This window comes from Podarcis cretensis (genome assembly GCF_951804945.1).
Source record: "Podarcis cretensis genome assembly, chromosome: 6".
Lineage (NCBI taxonomy): Eukaryota > Metazoa > Chordata > Lepidosauria > Squamata > Lacertidae > Podarcis > Podarcis cretensis.
In genome coordinates this window covers 40,701,688-40,721,938 of record NC_137175.1, presented here as the reverse complement: position 1 = coordinate 40,721,938, position 20,251 = coordinate 40,701,688, and the positions used below count along the sequence as shown (strand labels likewise).

General features: G+C 40.9%; 1 protein-coding gene and 1 long non-coding RNA gene across 11 annotated transcripts in view; one reads left to right on the top strand and one right to left on the bottom strand.

Moving 5' to 3' along the window:
- The window catches only part of LOC307218041, a 355,464-nt gene that overhangs the window by 137,528 nt on the left and 197,685 nt on the right, over positions 1-20,251 (bottom strand). The window lies entirely within an intron of this gene.
- The window catches only part of LOC307217656 (membrane cofactor protein-like), a 62,047-nt gene that overhangs the window by 15,322 nt on the left and 26,474 nt on the right, over positions 1-20,251 (top strand). The window lies entirely within an intron of this gene.

Genomic DNA, 20,251 nt, shown 5'->3' with positions numbered 1-20,251 from the left:
TGTTATTTGGTTCTAATGTGGTTGGTTGGCTGCCCTTGCACTGTGTTCCAATGATAGAAGCAACAATGTGCATTGATTTTGGGGTTTCTTTTACATTGTTTCCTTTACATTGACATATCAGTGAAAGTGGTTTCAAATACAAGCTTTATACCTGTGATCGTATTGTTCAGAGGCTGTAGCTGCATACTAATTTCATTTCCAGCTTATCGTACTTTGTAGTAAGGCTGTGTTACCAAGCACTTTGATACACTTGTTTTCTGTGTTTGCATTTGTGTGTGTGTATGTGTGTGTGTGTGTACGTGTGTGTACTACACCAGAGAACGCAACTGGCACATCATTAAATATATTAAAATGTTTTTGGAAGGACAATCTATTGAGGCACTACAGAGAGTGGTTTTAAAGAGAGATCAATGGTGATAGATGCTCCTTAGTCTGGAATGGGGATTAAATTGGGCTTCTCCATATGCAGACACCAGATCTTCTGACAAACTCCTGCAATCCTTGTTCTCCCCGGTAACAATCTCTCTCTCTCTCTCTCTCTCTCTCTCTCTCTCTGTGTGTGTGTGTGTGTGTGTTTGTGTGTGTGTGTATATTATTATATACATAAAAATGGAACACTGTCATCATGGTGTGGCTTACGCCAAAAGGAGGAGGAGAAGGTTAGACAAACCTCTCTCTGGAGTGCCCTCCCCAATTAAACCCACCTGCAGTGAGGTTTAATGGAGAAGGGAGGCATGTCAGATACTGGTTTGCCAAATGGTTCTCTGAAGCGCCTCCTTTAAAAGGGGGTGGGGCTTAGAGTGAGGGACGGGCACACTATGAGGGTATAAGCAAGGGGGTTGGTCAGGTGTGGGGGAAGTGGGGTTGGCAAAGGGTTTGAGTGAGCAGAGGCGGCAACCGAGAGAGAGAGAGAGAGAGAGAGAGAGAGAGAGAGCGCATGTATGTGTGTATATGTATATAAGATCTTGTATATAAGATCTATATTATATGTGTGTGTATTCTCTCTAAAGCGACACTGCCCATGTCTACTGCTTTGAATCAGTAAGTCAGGATCAGCTTATAGCAGATTTGGTCCTATAATGAATGATATCTCCTTAAGTAACATGTCCCTGCATTACCCATGGCCTTTGAAAAACATTTCTTTTTTATTTTATTTTAAGGACCACAACTTCGAACTCTACTTTATATTTGTAAGTTATCTTATTATGCATTTGTTTGACTCTAATCAGGCATTTCTTTAACTATGATTGAAATACTTTACAAATAGTACTGTAAGTTATTATGTGTTCCTCTGATTTTCTTTTCCCACTAGTGTGAGAAAGTGAAACATTACTGAATAGCGCAGTACTGTATGAACACACTGTTTCATAAGAGGAAAATCCATAACAAGGAGTCATATGGTAGCCACCGCCAATAAATTATGTGGATACTCCCTCCCTCTCCCAAATTATGTGGCTATTGCGCCATATTGAAATGGCATCTGAATGTAGTCATTCAAGAATGTAGAGTAAGACCAAGGCAGCATAGAAGCCAACTGCTAGGGGCCATGGGAGTTTCGGCGCCCACAATAAAATATTTGATGGGGCCAGGCCCCTGCAAAGTTGATGTCAATTCCCATTCAAATGGTGTGTGTGTGCACTGCATCATGTGATCAGTTATGCAGGGCAGGGCTTACCTGGGCCCCCACAATATATTATTCAAGTTGGCACCCCTGCAAGGCCATGGTTCCCTCAAAATGTCGATGAGCTGCAGCTTCAGTCATCCCTTACCATTGGCAATGGTGGCTGGGGTTGATGGAAGCCAGAGTCCAATAAGATCTGAAGGGCATCACCTTGACTATCCCGATATAGAATCTCAGACTTTTCATACTATCACAGTGAACAATTTACATTTGTAGCGAAAATCTGTGGATCTATATAGTGAATGCATACACACAAATGCTTTCATCTCTGTAGGGGCTTGAATTGAAAGCAAAGTGTAAACTTTGCCACTTAGTAATGATAATATTCTGGTTATTTTCCTTTTCAATATTATTGTTTTCTATTTAGATTAGGGACTGGGCATTCTATGTTTGTCCCCACCTTTTTAACAGAGGATAAGTTTGTATGGGACATGGGTGGCACTGTGGGTTAAACCACAGAACCTAGGGCTTGCTGATCAAAAGGTTGGCAGTTCGAATCCCCACGACGGGGTGAGCTCCCGTTGCTTGGTCCCTACTCCTGCCAACCTAGCAGTTTGAAAGCACATCAAAGTGCAAGTAGATAAATAGGTACTGCTCTGGCGGGAAGGTAAATGGCATTTCCGTGCACTGCTCTGGTTCATGACCCGGAAGCTGTACGCCGGCTTCCTCAGCCAGTAAAGCGAGATGAACACCGCAACCCCAGAGTCGTCTGCGACTGGACCTAATGGTCAGGGGCCCCTTTACCTTTAATTTTGTATGTACTATTAAACCATGGTTTAGCATTACAAGGACAAGCTGCAGTGAGCCCAGGCTTGCATGCTCCTCCTCCCCAACTTGTTGCCTGAGATTAGTGCTGCTAATTAAATTAGTGCTATATAGCACTTGCATTGTGGTAATACTTCATTTATAGTTTCCATCACCTTCTTTTCTCCCCCATCTCTCAGCACTTCTGGTTGTGGCATTTCTTCTTATTGTTGGTATTTTTTTCCTAAAGAAAGTTTTTGAAAAGAGAAGAAGGTAAGCTGGTCATAAATTCTTGTTTAGCACAATATTCATATCCAACCCATTGCCAGTTTCTTCTCTGTAGCACCTTTGTTCAGTCATGTCTTGTGTCAGGGTCACATCTGGGGAAGGATGGTGTGTACAACAAAACAAAACTTGACTCCCCCCTTCTTCTGAGCATCCTTACTGTTTCTAGACCTGATGCAGCAAGTGGTCCAAGCTCTTTGCCTTGCTTACCAGGCTCTGGGATGCTTTGTGAAATCTTGTGGGGCCATCTGAGTTTTCACAAGAACTCACAAGACTCTTCCGGAGCCCAGTAAGCAAGTCTGAGAGCTTAAAAGCTCTTTCCACACCAGGAAAACTATGCACAAAAGGAGCTTTTAAGCTCTGCCTTTCATGCATTTGATTTGTTTTATTTCAACTGGCCGTCCTTCAACCACGTAAAGCTGAAATCACACATGTCAAATGCCTGGGAGTTGCAATCGTACTTTTTTTTATCTGTTCTTATGCATTTGTAGACGCTTTAGGGTTTCTTCTTCTTCTTACAAGCATGTAGAAAGCAGGGGGTGGAGAACAGCTTGTAGTCACTCACTGTAATAGTATTCTTAAATCCAACATACTGTACGGGATACATTGGAATACATTCCCTGACCTAGAGATGAGAATAACTCATCCTCTGCAAAAAATAGTGTTTACACAACACAGCAGAGAGGTACGTATTTGAAACCTGGCAAATAAAAGGTTAGGCTGAAATCTAAACACCTTATTTAGGGAGTAAGGACCACTGCCGATTGTGAACCTTTCTTCTGAGTAAGCATGTATAGCGCTGTGCTCTTAGTCATTCTTCTTCTTTATATGCCTGCCTCTTTCTTTTGCTTGTTCAGCCACTTGAATCAAGGAACTTTAAACCATGCAGTCTTATGAAATATGGTCTGCAGAAATAGGAAACAGCACAGCTGACTTTAGCATCGAAAGGTATTATTTTTAAAGTCATTTTAATGTTGAAAATTAAATTTAGTAGCAGTTGTGACTTTGGGAGGGAGAAGGGATTCTCTTTGTTCTCCTGACTCTGGAATCATACATGCTCCTGTACCTCTACCCTTCCCAACATAGTTATGGGGATTACAGTACAGTGTATCTATGCTGCCTTTATACTGGGCAAGCTGGCTGATTCTCATGCAGATTTTCACAAAGAGATATGATTGCTTAACATAGGACGGACGGGTGGCTGAGCAAAGAAGCTTGAAGAGCATAAATTTTTTACACACATTTTCTTGCATGGCGAGTTTTCGTTTGATAACATTTCAAGCCTCCTGAAGAAGACATTCATAGAATAAATCAAGTCAAGTTCATTAATAGTCCACATATCTTAAAAGAACAAATATTTGATTTCATTCAGCTGAGTTTATTTCATTTAAGAGAAACTAAAAAATATATAAGAAAGCACAATAAAAGTATATTTTTAAAAGATTGGGACAAAATTGAAACCAGTGCCTCTTAATAGTTATGTAAAAAGTTGTTCCCAGATATTTATAACTTGATATACAGACTTCACAACTGATTTAGGGTGCTTCCAGATAGGGCTTGCCGATTGGAAGGTCGGCAGTTCAAATCCCCGCAACGGAATGAGCTCCCATTGTTCTGTCCCAGCTCCTGCCAACCTAGCAATTCGAAAGCATGCCAGTGCAAGTAGACAAATAGGTACCACTGTGGCAGGAAGGTAAATGGTGTTTCCATGTACTCTGGTTTCCGTCATGGTGTTCCGTTGTGCCAGAAGCAGTTTAGTCATGCTGGTCACATGACCCAGAAAGCTGTCTGTGGACAAAGGCAGCTCCCTTGGCCTGAAAGTGAGATGAGCGCCACAACCCCATAGTCACCTTTGACTGAACTTAACCATCCAGGGGTCCTTTACCTTTTACCTTACCTAATATTGTAAAACTGGTCGTGAGATAGCACAAATGGGTTACTGTACTAAAAAAAGTAATCCTTTTTTTCCTGGAAGGGGAAACCAGGCTAAATGGAGGGAAATGTGTTCTAGCTAGCATTTTTTTTGCCAACCACTAGAAGCACAGAGTCATTGTTGAATGAATAAATCCCGGTTTCCTCCTATAGAGGGCACATGCTATCTTTTATGTTCTCTAATTGTACTGCTTTTTAAATACGAGGAACTTAATGTTTCCGTTGGTGCAGCCTGTTTCAGCGAAAAGAAAAGAAAACTTGTTGCCACATAAATAACACATTTTTCACACGAGCCTGTTTACATTAAACCTGTTTCTTTGGTGATATAAAAAAATTCTATAGTTGCAGGTTATACATTTATTTACAGAATGCTTTAAAAGACCAAGGCTGCATACACAATCTCCTGTTTGTAGCAAAAAAATTATGTTTTTTTCAATCCGAAATCATTCATACTTGTCCTCATAATGTTTTCACTCTAGATTGATTCTATATCTTGCATCCTGCATCTTGCATCCTGCATCTTGCATCTGTACACTGCTAATAAACTAGCAAGCATAACACTGGAAGTAAAAACTTAAGATTAATCTTCATTTTTCCTTTTTCTGCATACAATTTGTGGATCATATTATGTTTTCTCTTCTTAGACTGCACTACAGTAGGGAGCTGTTGAGTTGAGGAGAAATGAGAAAAGCAACAGATTACCCCTGTATCAGCTGGTTTTGCATGCAAATGTAGATATTCCCTAGCTAGAAAAACATTTCCCTGAACTTTGAAGGCATGTTTGATAAGGCCTATTTACAGTATTAAATGTTACATAACTTTGACTTAGATTTGCATAGAGTCAAGTCTTTTATTGTCTTGGACAGAATCTAATTGGATGTACTGTATAAATAAAGAACCCATCCTATTTTTTGGCATCTAAGATTTATTTCTATTTTTTTGCACATCTACCATAAGGGACAGCTAAAACATCACAAATTAGGGAGTAAGCATTTGGGTTCACTAGAACTCTGTCTTCAGGCTTAAATGTTCATTAAAGACAAGAAAAGGGAAAACGTGTGTCATGGGCATATGTCATGAAACATATTTTTTCTCTTCTCTTCTCAATCTTTGGCTGGTTGACCTTACTGAATATCCACCTTGAAGAAGAGTTCTGAGTAATTCAAAAGCTCACTCATTACATTATTGCAGTAATTTAAGAACTAACAGTAGGTATCCAACGTAATGCTTACAGTGGAGTTTTTGGGAAGAGAAGCAAACCAAGACCACCTAAATATCTATATCTCCTCTGATCATACCCCTGATTACTTAAACGTATTTTAAAATTGTGTTTCTGGAAAAGTGCTTATAATGTTTGGCTCTGTTTTCTGCTGCCTTAAGAAAGGAAACAATTGAACATTATATCTCATTGATAGAGTTTATAAGCAATTTTCTTCCAATGAGAATTTTTATTGGGATAGTCTTTGATATAGGTTGACACTAGTTTTCAACAAATCAAATTATATATACAAGGTGGTGGTTGCTGCCCCTGTGGTGCCAGGATTAAGCAATGAAAATGATTCAGTATAAACTGCATCCTATTTAATGGTGTTGTAATGAAAACCCATTAGGCTGCAATCTTATACCCATTTTACCTGGAAGTAAAGCCCACTGTACTTACTTTTGAGTGCATGTGTATAGTTTTGCACTTTGAATCTATATTTAGCTTATCTATATTTGACTTATATTTAACTTAAACGTTGGATCAATTTTATGGGTATATTAAATGGCTAGAGTTGCTAAGTGTTTGCCCAAGATGAGAAACTTTTTTAATACACTGGACTTTGGGTAATGCTGAAGCTGCTGTACCTCCACCAGTCTTCTTCCACATACCCCAGCTGTGGTGCAAAATTAGTTGTCCTCGCCAAGCTTGGTTGGAGAAGAACAGGGTGGAGGCACAGAGGTTACAGATTTCCTCTGTGCATCAGAGCATATAAAAGCTCAGCCATTGTCTTAACGCACGAATTGGCAAACCTGCTGGTCACAGTTTTGTTTACAATGAAGTTGCTAGGCATCTGACCTGGTTCTGGCCAAATAGGCATAGCCAGAGCCTGGGAGTGATGTACATCTGGAACATGCAACCAGGTATCCCTGTTGGCCTAAGAAGCTTTTAAAGGGATCTAGGCTTAACATATCACTTGTTCTGAATGATTCTTGTTCAATGGGCTTCTTTTGTGGTCCAGTTATCCTACAGTCCACTTCTTTTGCCAGAACCTGGTGGTGTATTAACCTTGGTTGTGTATTAACCTGAATTCCCCTGGTACCTTCTTGGGCACCGTAGCTGGGGAGACACCTGAAGTCTGGTTGAGAGAAGGTGCCCACAATCCAGTTGGCCATTGGCTGTTTGTTTATTTTTGCTGTGGCAATTTTGGGTAGCTCTTGAACCACTTTCTGGCTTGACACTTCCAATACCTGCACTCACCTATGGCTGGTATGTGAAGACTCTGGTAAAGCCCTCCCAAAGGTAACCCACCACTTGGCAGTCTGGGAACAAAAACAGAAGCAAGTGGAAGGCAGCAGGGTGTACTGGAGAGAGGGCAAGGGAGCATAGGACCTGAGGTTTGGGTGGGTGATTACTCCCTCTCTCCCACACCAGTGGAAGGGGCAGGGTGCAAATATCCTTCCTTAGTCCCCCCCAGGACCATAGCCCCAGGGTCCTCAAAAGAAGCTGTGGAGGGCAAGAGTACAGGTGCAAGTGGGTTGAGGGTGGAGAGCGAGGCAAAGTTCACACGTGTGCATGACCTTACATTGAGGTCTTTGGCAGGCCTCCTGATTAAACTTTCAGCAAACATGGTGTAAGGGGTCCCGCTTGGAAGCAGGGCTTCTTTGTTTAAAGGCCCTCTGACCTCTCCCTGATATGGGGTCCACCAGCTTGAACCAGAAAACACTGTTACGTAGATTCCACCTGGCATGGGGATTGCTGGAGGCCCTCTTATGGAAGGCCTTGTCATAGTGGAATAGCCCACTCGGTGGAATAACCTGAACCCTCCCCTTTTTTTCATACCTCCAAGATATTTTAGGTTTCCTTTTCCCAATTCAGGAGGCAACAACGTAAAAAGGTAAATGTAATAACCATTGGCCTCAGCCCTGACAAATTGCTACATGCCAATGGTGGGTGGGACAAGAGGGAAAGTAGATGGAGCAACTGATGTATCTCTAACATTTTACAATAGGCTACTTTCCAGCCACACAAAAGTTAGAGGACATCTCTCTGCCCTCCATCCAGGCAAACAAGAGGCGTTATCACAGTTCAAGAACACGTTCCAGCCAGGCAAAAGCACTATCAGATTGCGCAGAGCAGAGCTGGGGAGGAAGCATTAGCTTTGGAGAGTGTATGGCCTGGCTGATTCTTCAGAATAGAAAAGGCATAAGGACTTCCCTGCTTCAGGTTGGAGTGGGGCCAGGAGGAACCGCACATCATAAGGGGTGGGGTCAAATGCACAGCACCACAGCATGTTTATTTATTTATTTATTGCCCATTCACGCAAGCAAGATATAAAGGGGTGTTTTATCCTCAGTTGAGTGTCTTCTCTCCATTGCTTTGCATTTTTGTAGCAAGTAATAAGGCTTCTAACCAGGAAGTAAAGTCACTGTTATTGTTGGCATGAGGACAGCATTACAGTAAAAAGGAAGTTATTGATTTCCACTGAAAGCCAAACAAATATGATAGAAGTGAAGTACTTTACTGCTGAACTTAATGCAGGAGTAAGCTGCTTGAAAAGGCAGGTGTGAACACATCCATTTGTGTCCTTCAATTGCTAATATATTATTAGCTATACTCTGTTCAGCAACCGCAGGAAGAAGTCAGAAAGCGGAAAGGGTGTGGGAACTGAGTATTTTCATGACATCAGTACTGTGCCCATCCGTACTGAACATTTCAGAAAGATAACATCATTTTTTAAAATAGTCTGTCCAATAAAAAGAATCAGACTGTTTGTTTTATAAAAGGAAATCACATCCTCTACAGTGCCACGAGGTAGTCTCTCTGAAGTCAGCACTTAAGTCATAAACTATATTTACTTTAAAAATCATTATGGGCTAGTTTATGTGGAAATAGATTAACCATGGAAGGGTTAAATTACTCATTTGTGCCTATGGGCAGCTGACAATAGTGATTTTCCTTAGGCAAAAATCTCCCTAAGTATTATTCTCAAATATATTTTTTGTGTATCTGGTCTGCCCGCTGCACTATTCAGTAACAATAAAGCAGCCTCCCTTCACCCTAATTTCAGCCTTCCTGTGTTTATGCAGGGCTGTGTGTGTGTGTGTGTGTGTGTGTGTGTGTGCTGGGGGAGAAAATATATAGTCAACTGAGTGGGGGGAGCATATCCATCCATATTTTTTTTAGCTTTTTACATTTTTATTCCATTTTTCCTTTAAAAACATTATATACAGGATTAGATTTGGGAGCGTAGGGAAACTCCCTGAGTTTATAATGGTGTCAACAAATTACTCATTAATCCCATAAGATGCTAGACTTAATTTCATAATGCACAGAACAATTCCTTTCACCATGAAATTTCAGCATTCTAAAAAAGGTGAAGGATTTAGAAAGATGAAAAGCTGCTTTCATCTTATTTAAAATACTTTTGTAGCAATTACCACAACAAGACAATGAAATGGTTCTGCTATGAGGGAACTAAAATGTTACGCTCCAGGAAAGAGCAGAATATCTGAAGAATTCTTTTGATTATACAAAATCTGGATGTCCCAACAGACCTTCAGGATGATAATTCATTTATTGCTCATTACTTTATCCCACCCTTTTTATTTTATTTATTTATTTAATTTCTATACTGCTTTATATTTTTAAGAAAAATCTCAAAGCAGTTTATAGCATATTAAATCAAGATCCTTCTTCCAAGATGCTAACATATGGTTATCTTACATTATCTGTAGGTTAGGCTGTGAAAGAGTGACTTAAGTGGGCAGTGCTATGGCAAGGTCTGCCGGGATAAGCACCTTAGGATGCAACTGATACCTGGCTCAGCCAGCATTGAGGCCCCCATGTTGGTTCAGCAGATGATTTACTGGTGTAACTTGTTCAGCTGGCTGCGCTGAAGCCAGTGTAAGTCCCCCCAAAAGGGGTATTCTGAGGCAGGACCAGAGAGTGGGGACTTAGGCTGCTTACCTTGTTCAGCTCAGTCATGTGACCTGGCAACTTGGCATAGGCACTATTTTCAAAGCTTGTTTTCCGTCTACAAGGCTTATAGGCAAAGCAACAGCAGCCCCACTGCTAAATGAGATTTGGACCTGGTGTAATGTTACATTGCCTTACCCAAAGGAAGTGAATGAGTTTCATGCTGAATGTTTGAAGCCTGGTATCCCAGGGGAAGTCTTAATATTGGTCCATTAGGCTACACAACAAAGAGGACTTACTTGCTACTCAATGTAAACTGATAATAATAAGTTTTATTTCATTAAGTGCTTTTGATCTCAGGGTTAAAAGATTTTAAGTTTTACTCAGACCCATTTAAGTTAATCATGTTCATCATTTTTGGAGTAGGACTAGTATTAAATACAACCCAATGACAATACTTATTTACTGTTTCATGCCACAGAGCGAACAAGAACTGCACATTTAATATATATATAGAGAGAGTGCCAAAGGTTTGATAAGCAGCTGAAGGTATCAGCCTTAGAAAAATGAATGGGTAGAACAGTTTAAGCAGCACCCACGACATAAAGGTAGACTGGTAATTTTTTTCTAGAGATATTTATACTCTTTATTTTTTCCTCATGTTGCTTTACAAAACTTATCTCCCATTTCCTCATATTGTGAAAGACATGAATATATGCAAAGCAGAGAGTGGGTGAGGCTGTAAGACAAATAAAAAAATACCCTGCTTTCATACCTTGCCTTGCTTTGGATGATGCAACAGTTCTTCAGAAAGGGAGTAACAACAATTATTTTGGCAGGATTGCCAAGAATGTGGTTGTCATGCCAGTCCCTATGTCAAGGAATTGAATTTGACCTCATCAGTTATACTGCTTTCTATCCTAAGTAGGCAAATCCAACTAATCGGATTACTCCTTATCTGTTAGCTAATATAAATGCATAAGAAAGATAAACACATGAGAAGAACAATGTTGGATTTGTACTTCCTGCTTTTCTCCCACTGTCATAGCAAAATTCTTACCAGTTTCAGAGACATCACTAATGAGAAGCTATGTACTAGAAAATGAAATCTTACAACAAAAGGCTAAGAAGGGTACTAAAAGTGGTATACAGAGTGTGGAAAGAGGGAATAAAGAATCTTCTGTTATACATACAGAGACTGGCAAGAAACTTGAGATAGACAAACAGAAGTACGCCAATGGTGGGTCCAACAGTCAAGAAGGTGGTTTCTGCGTGTGCTTCAGAGGGAAGTGGGGTGCAGATGGGACACACCTCATCAACCATCTGGAAGGAAAACTCAGTTCCTAAACCTCCACTGCCTTATGAAATATATTTAGGAGAAGAAAAGGTTAAAGAGTAAACACTACAGAAATATGTAGTCTAAGACAGTTGGAGGGTGCCTTGTACCCCGCCTTCTGACAACTCCTGCGACCAAGTTGATACAAAACACTGCTCTGCTTTCCTTTAGACCATTATCAGCATGACCAAGATGGGGGTCTTATTGTCTAGGCAGCACAGGACCTCCATACACACTGCCCAGGCTTGCACCCTGGGGGTCACTTTGGTGCTGCTAATGCAGCAGACGGCTTCACCCCTGGAGACACACTCCATTGCCTCTTGAGACAGATGGATGTCAGATTGTGTGCATATGTTTGCAGGGGTAGTGCTTGTGGATGAATAGTGGCAGTCAGAATTGCCCAATCCTCTTCTAAGCCAAACAAATGAAGAGAACAGGAGAATTACAAAAACTTTACATACTTGCTTCATTGAAACCATAGCAGTAGCCGGGCCGTACCAGGCCCGGGTGGGCCCTGTAGGGCGACTCTGTTTGGAAATGATACCAGAGTGCAATACTGTGGGGTTCACTTAGGTCCTATCTGCACTATACATTTAAAGTAGAATGCCTTCATCTGCCCCAGATGCAAGAAAACATGTCTCTACTGCATCATACTCTACTACAGCATAGGCAGGCGCTGTAGCCGTCCAGCACTTTGACTTCACCCCTAAGGGCACACTCCTCCATTGTCACCTTAGGCAGATGGATGCCAACAAATAACACTTTAAACAGTCATGGGATGTGTAGTTGGGAAGGGCGTTGAGAGGGGGCTTTTATTTCCCTCCTAGTGCTAATTTCTAGGGTTTCTTGGGAAGTGGGATTTATTGTTAAACCACTCTGAGAATTACAGTTTATGTGGGAATGAATTCGGGTCCCTCGAGGTCCCCCAGTCCCAACACCAGGAGCAGCTGGACACGCCCCAGCTTGGGCTGCCATGCGCGGAGCCCGTTATCTCTTCCCCTCAGGGGTCAGAGAGAAGACTCATCACGCGGCTGTTATCCGAAAGTTAGTTTCCCCTCAGTTATGGTTTCGCCCACATTTTCCACCCGCCAATCCCGAGCGCGCTCTTGCCCGCAACCTCCAACCAGCACGCGCGCGGCAGCCTTGGGGCGTTAGCTAATACCGGGAACCGATAACGGCGGAGGCGGTTCCTCGTGCGGCTCCTCCCCCCCCCCCGCCTTCCTCTCGGCGGAGCCTCTGAGGCGACGCTGCTGCTCACGCCCCTTGGCCGGAAAAGCGCGCCGCCGCCTCTCCCTTCCCGTCGAGTCGTTTCCTGGGCCCGCTCCGTCGCTTTGCTTTTCAGCTGCAGAGGGGGCTGCGGCGGCGCTTTCTCTTTCTCTGACTCCGGGCTCTCTCTGCCGTGCGATGGCGCCTCTTCCTGGCTTCCCTGGCGGGGGGCGGTTTCCATTAGCGCTGCTGCTGCTGCCGCTGTTTTCCTCGCTGTCCAGAGGTCAAGGTGAGGCGGGGGGGGGGGCCTCGGTTCTTCTCTCAAATGGGAGGCGCCCCGCCTCCCTCCAGTGACGGATCATGATCGAGGGCGAAGCAAGGCTTTCTCGGGGATGGCGAAGGCAGTTCCCGCGTCCAGGGCAGGAGGGAACTAGGAGCCTGTCTGTGTTTACCTGAAGTTAGCTCCCTTACCCACGTGTTTGTTCTTATTCTGCTCCGCCTTCTGCTGTGACAGCACTTCAGATATTTGGAAACAGCCGCCACGTCTCCCCTTAAATCTTTCTTTTTTCCAGGCCTTACTTCATAAGACCTTTAACTATACTGGATGCCGTACTCTTGACATGCTGCTGGGGCATATGAATAATGTGTTACAATTCTGGACAAGCCCAGAGCTTCCCTGACCTTGTTGTGGGTCCTTTTTGCTTTCTTCTTCCTTTATCTTGTACTGTTTTCAAGAGTCAAAAGCAAATAACAGGGAGCCTCCTTGATTAATGATGTCAGTACTAAGATAGGCAGCCAGGCAGTGCTAGACACAGAGCCACATAAGATCACTGCATGCAGGGGAGGGCTCTTAAAAAAGCAACAGCCTGCCTACCGGATGCAAGAGCCTGTGTCATAAATGAGCATCCATGGTATTCACAACATACCTTGATTTGAACACTGCAACATGCTCTATAAGCACATTGGACATGTGCTGGACAGGCCTGGCATTTGAATACTATGTGTTTGTTTCCTTTTGCTGTCTCTTTGAATACAATTTTTATTGCATGGACTTGAAGTAGTTGCGAGACAGCTACCTAACATTCCAAATGGCATTTGCAGTTACTAGAAAACATGTAAATTTATTTGGTGCATTATATGTCACTAAAATTTAAGGGTGCCATTATCTTGTTGCTTCCAAAACCTCCTAAGCAGGAATAGCCAAGTATGAAGCGCTGAGGGTAAATATGTTTTTTTGTACATTGCCTCACTTCCAATAAGAGGATTGTGTATTAATTCTTGAAAAGCTGAAGGCCATACTTTGGCAATAATATATATATTTTAGGGTCAACCAAAAGGTCACAGGCAAGGTTTCAAATGAACTAGGATTTTGTTGGGGATTTGTCATGATTGCATCACAGGATTGGAAGAAGAAAACATAGATGTAAGAATTTGCAAAAAATCCGGTCAGCGCCAGCGATTAATGGAGGACTTTTCCCGGAGCTCCGGGAGAAGTCTGCTCCGCGGGTTTGGGTCCTGCTGCTACGGCGAAGCGGGGACCCTTAAAAATTACAGGTGGAGAAGCCTGTAAACAAGGAGGCTCGGCGGGTACCTTTACGACCCCTCTGAACTGCGAAAGAGCCTTTTTAAAGGCTCCGGAACGGTGTCGGGGGGGAGCGTGGTGCTGAGAGCTGCTACCCAGCCTGTGGAGCGAAGCCGCGTCGCCATTATCAGAGAGCGCTGATTTCTTCCGGCAAATTGATCCTGAAAGCATCTACTCGTGAGTAGGATTAAAAGCTTAAATTGGACTTCAAAGAGTAAAGAATTAAAGACTTAAATTGCTTGAAAGTTTAAAAGATTGGCCACCACGGGAAAGGCACAAAAAGGAAGTCTGCCTTCACCGCATTGTAGTGAGAAGAAAGCAAAGAGACTATTAAACTGAAACCTTTGAGGAGTGCATTTGAATAACAAACCCATTGCCTTAAAGCAAGATATCCCCTCACTTAGCGGGCAGGAGCGGTGAGGGAGAACTCTTATTGAACTATTTAACCTGCATGAAAGGAAAGATTTAAATTTTATCCATTGTTTTTTGTATCCTGGGAACGGACTGCCCTGTAAGAAGGGGAAAAGAACTTTGAGCTATCAAAAGTGAGAGCCTTGAAATAACTGGGAAAGATACAGTGTTGAGGACTTTTACCTGGACTGTTACATATTTGTAACTATTTAGGAAAAAAGTGCTGGAACTGGGGACTTTTTCCCCTTTAAAGAGATGGGGGGGGGGACTTTGAGACAATATATCTGTTGTAAGAACTGTGAACTGTGAATGCAAGTTGGGAATTCCCCCCCCCCCAGAGGAGACTTTGTTACATTGTGAGAAACAACTAAGCAACTAGAAGCTGAGCCACTGGAAATTTACTAGTAAAAATAAATCTTGGAGTCTGGGACTGACCTTGGCCTGGCTGATAGTGGCATGGCAGATGGCAAAGGAAAGATAGATCAGACTCAGGAAAAAAACCTCAGATCCGGCAAAACTTACAGCACTACACAGCCAAGAAGGGCCTCAGTGATAGGAGCAGCTGCGGCCTCACAAACAAAACCTAAAGCTATGTCTGCAGAAGATGCTTTGGCGAAAGCTCTTGGAAAAATAAATGAATCTCTGGAATTATTAACGAAACAAGGGACTGATACAAGTAAGCAAGTAGCTGAGATCTCAAAAAAACTTGATCTGAATACTTCCAGTCTAAAAGAATTGGGAACTCAAGTTACTGCTAATGCTCAGAATATTGGGAGACTCCTAGAGGAATCAGCTACTACTCGAAAGATTGCTGAGGAGGCAAGGGAGATTGCAACTGAAGTTCAGGGAAAAATACCACCGGTTGTAAAGAAACTGGCGGACCATGATTTATCCTTTGCTATGATAGATCTTCAAAGGAGGGATCGTAATTTAAGATTAAGATTTGTCCCAGAAAGTGAACAGGATAACCTGGTGGATTTTATTACAAAAGAATTTTATGACTTTTGGCAAGAAGGCCTGCAGGGCGAGGAGGTTAAGATTGTTAGTGCATTTAGACTTGGAATAAGACAAAAAAAGAACAAGCCAAGAGACTGCTTGATTACTTTGGGATCAAAGGAGGAAAGAGATAAAATTTTAAATTTGCACTATCAAAATACACTGCAAATTGAGCATTCTTTCGTGGAGATCTTCAAAGATATCCCAAAGCCCATTCTAGATGCAAGAGAGGACTACAAAGATCTGGTTGTACTACTGAAAAAAAAACAGAATCTTCTTTAGGTGGGAATTCCCCCAAGGCCTATCTTTCAAATACAGAGGAAAGAAAGTTAGACTAAGGACACTGAGTGACAAAGACAAATTCTTGAGAGATCACGAATAAGACTTACTGAAGGAAGCAGAACTTGGAGAAGAGCCAACAATACCAGGAAAAGGAATATTGGACTTGGCAAATTTATCGTTTGGACTACAGCCACCAACAGAAGAAGAGCAACAATTGGGAGCAGTAGGAGGAGTAAGTAAATAATCCCATCATGGCCCTGCGATTATTGAGCTGGAACTGTAATAGACTTAATATTCCTCGGAAGAGGAAGAACGGTTTTCATATTCTACAGAAACAACAATTGGACTTGATTTGCCTGCAAGAGACACATGTGACAAGAACACATAGAAAACTACTTATCAATAAAAAACTAGGACATGAATTTATATCATCTGACAGAGTGAAAAAAAGAGGAGTGGTTATATATGCAAAGGATAGATTGATGCCGAAACAAATATTTAAAGATGAACAAGGAAGATATCTGGCAATTGAAATCCAAGTACAAGGCCAGAAATTTTTGATTCTAGGAATCTACGCACCAAATGAAGGCAAATCTGAATTTTTTAAAAAGTTGCATGAGATTTTGCTGGACTACATGGACTCAAATATAATTTTGATGGGAGATATGAATGGAGTTGTCTCTACAAACATGGACAAAGCACAAAGACAAGTAATTTCTAAAGACGGAAGGCTACCAAAAACATTTTTTGAAATGACTGACAATATGGACTTAGTTGATATTTGGAGATTAAAAAATCCTCTTGAAAGAGAAGGAACCTTCTTTTCTGAAGCCAAAATGACCTGGACTAGAATTGACCAAATATGGGTTACTAGAGGACTGGCATCAAAGATAAAAAAAGTGGAAATCTGCCCAAAGACTTGCTCCGACCATAACGCCGTGAAGATGGAGATGAATCAAACAACAGCTGGCACTTTCAGATGGAGGATGAATGACTCATTATTCAGAGATAAAGAATTTTGTAAAAAGGCCCAAAAAACATTAAGAGACTATTTTGAAATTAACATGAGGACTAATGTGGAAAAAAGAGTAATCTGGGACGCAAGCAAAGCGGTTATGAGAGGTTTCTTGATACAACAAAATGCAATAAAGAAGAAAAGCCAAAACGAGAAAAAGGATAAGATATTAGAAAAAATTAAAGAAGGAGAAAAGAAATTGAGATCAAAACCAAAGTCTCAGGAGATCTTGAGAGAAATTAAATTATGCCAAATGCAATACATGGAACTGATGAACCAAGAAATAGAATGGAAAATTAAACAAATGAGACAGAAAACGTTTGAATCCGCTGATAAATGCGGGAAATTGTTGGCTTGGCAATTGAAGAAGAGACAAAAACTAAATACAGTGACAAATTTAGAAGTGGATGGAAAGAACATAAACAATCCAACTGAAATTAGAAGCTGCTTCCAGAGATATTTTAAACAACTATATACACAAGGTCCAGAAAAAGAGATTGATATAGAACAATTTTTGAAGAAAAATGGGATGAAGGAAATTTCATGTCAAGACAAAGTGCTTCTGAATCAGAAAATAACTGAACAAGAAATAGAAGATGCCATTCAAAACATGAAACTGGGCAAATCTCCGGGACCTGACGGACTGACTTCCAAATATTACAAGGCTTTAAAAGAATGGCTAGTACAACCTTTGAAGGAAGTCTGTAATGAAATCCTTGAGGGGAAAGAAGCACCTGATACGTGGAAAGAGGCTTATACCGAAGACAGAGACTGAAAAGACCCAACTTAAGAACTATCGTCCAATCTCTATTAAATGTGGATTACAAATTTTTTGCCGACATTTTAGCTAAGAGATTGAAAAAAGTTTTGATGGGGGAGATTCATAGGGATCAATCGGGCTTTCTCCCGAGAAGACATTTATCAGATAATGTAAGGAATATAATAGACATTTTGGAAATGCTAGAAGTTAACATAAACACAAAAGCTGTTCTGATATTTGTGGATGCGGAGAAAGCCTTTGACAATATTTCATGGACCTTTTTAAAGAAGAATCTCCATGGGATGGGGGTAGGCCAAGGTTTTGAAAACGGTATAGGCGCAATATATTCTGAACAAAAAGCAAAGTTAATTGTAAATAATGTAGTCACAGAAGAATTTAAGATAGAAAAAGGGACACGTCAGGGGTGCCCAATTTCCCCATTACTTTTTATTTCGGTCCTGGAGGTTTTGCTCAACATGATAAGAAAAGACCAGCTGGTTAAAGGGGTTCAGGTTGGAGCGAGACAATATAAATTGAGAGCATTTGCAGATGACTTGGTACTTACATTACAAGAGCCAGAATCTAGCACCAAAAGGGTTTTGGAATTAATTCAAGAGTTTGGTCAAGTGGCAGGATTTAAATTAAACAAATCAAAGACTAAGGTATTAGAGAAAAACTTAACAGTAGGGGGAAGGAGAGGTTTCAGAATGAAACAGGTTTAACTGTGGTTAAGAGTGTAAAATATTTGGGGATTAATATGACAGCTAAAAACATATATCTATTTAAAGATAATTATGAGAAATGTTGGAATCAAGTGAAAAAAGATCTAGAAATTTGGTCAAACTTGAAGCTTTCCTTGTCTGGTCGAATTGCAGCTATTAAGATGAATGTATTGCCTAGAATGTTATTTTTGTTCCAAACATTGCAAATTGTTGATAAGATGGAGTGTTTTAAGAGATGGCAGCGAGATATCTCTAAATTTATCTGGCAGGGCAAAACCCAGAATAAAATTCAAGATTTTAACGGATGTAAAGGAAAGGGGGGGATTTGCCCTGCCAGACTTGAAACTTTACTATGAATCAGCAGCTTTCTTCTGGTTGAAGGATTGGCTGCTTCTTGAGAACACAGACACCTTAGATTTGGAAGGTTTTTATAACTTTTTTGGGTGGCATGCATATTTGTGGTATGACAAGGTTAAGGTTCATAAAGGCTTTAAAAACCATATTGTCAGGAAAGCATTGTATAATGTCTGGATTAAATATAAAGATTTGTTGGAGAATAAAACTCCAAGGTGGCTGTCACCAATGGAGGCAAAGGCATTGAAAAAACTTAATACGGAGTCTAAATGGCCAAAATATTGTGAAATCCTAGAACAGGAGGGTAATAAGTGGAAATTGCAGAGTTTTGAGAATCTAAAAGACAAAGTGCGAGATTGGCTTCACTATTATCAAATAATGGAGGTTTACAAGCTGGATAGGAAAATTGGTTTCCAGGTGGAAAAGTCAAAATTGGAAACAGAACTGTTAGAATCCAATACTAAGAATTTGTCAAAAATGTATAACTTGCTGTTGAAATGGAACACGCAAGATGAAACGGTTAAATCAGCTATGATTAAGTGGGCGCAAGATATTGGACACAATATTATGTTTGCTGACTGGGAAAAGTTGTGGACCACCGGTATGAAATTCACGGCGTACAACGCCTTGAGAGAAAATATTATGAAAATGATTTATAGGTGGTACATGACCCCAGTCAAGCTTGCTAAAATTTACCATTTATCAGATAATAAATGTTGGAAGTGTAAAGAAAATGAAGGTTCGTTCTTTCACCTCTGGTGGACGTGCCCAAGGATCAAGGCTTTCTGGGAAATGATATATAATGAAATGAAAAAGGTATTTAAATATACCTTCTTGAAGAAACCAGAGGCCTTTCTCCTGGGTATGGTTAGCCATGTGGTGTTAAAGAAGGATAGAACTTTGTTTCTGTATGCCACAACAGCAGCAAGAATCCTTATTGCCAAGTATTGGAAGACACCAGATCTACCCACTCTGGAAGAATGGCAGATGAAAATGACAGACTATATGGGACTGGCAGAGATGACGGGCAGAATCCGGGACCAGGAGAAGGAGACAGTGGAAGAAGATTGGAAGAAATTTAAAGACTACCTTAATAAATACTATAAGATTAGTGAATGTTAGATTGACAGGGGTTTAAAAATAATGTGGTTTTCAGAGACCTTGATTAAGAAAAGGAATGGAATTAGTAAAAAACTTTTGGGAAACAAGGGAATGGATTTGGTGATTGGATAATGAAATTAGAATACAAAACGGGGAGGTATGAGGAAGTCGGGGAAAATAGGTTGAGAAAATTAAGGTTTGAAATTATACTTGTTGTTTTTTTTTTGTTTTTTTATTGTTGCTGTTTGTATTTGTATGTTTTTATTGGAAATGTTAATAAATATTATTTAAAAAAAAAAGAATTTGCAAAATTAATGTTTTCATCTACTCAAGATCCTTAAAAAAAACCCAATGCTGCAATAGTTAATTGCTTACAGCTCTAGTAAATTTGTTGTGAAGAAAATAGTTCTTAATGTATGATGAAATACGTTTCTTTCTTTCTTAAAGCATTTCAGCTAGCTACTGCCTTTTTGAAAAGCATGTAATTCTTTGGCAACCTGACACTAGACTCACAAGCAGTGTGTGCAATGGGATATTAAACATGCTTCAGTGGATAGTCCCCTTCATCTTTCAGGATTTTGGCCCAGTACAGTAAGGCTGCAGTCCTATCCTCACTTACCTTCAAGCAAGCCCCACTGAAGTCAGTAGGGCTTACTTCCAGGTAGCTATGGTTATGATTGCTCTGGAAATCTTTCTGTTGCCAGTCTTGTTCCAACAATGCTCTG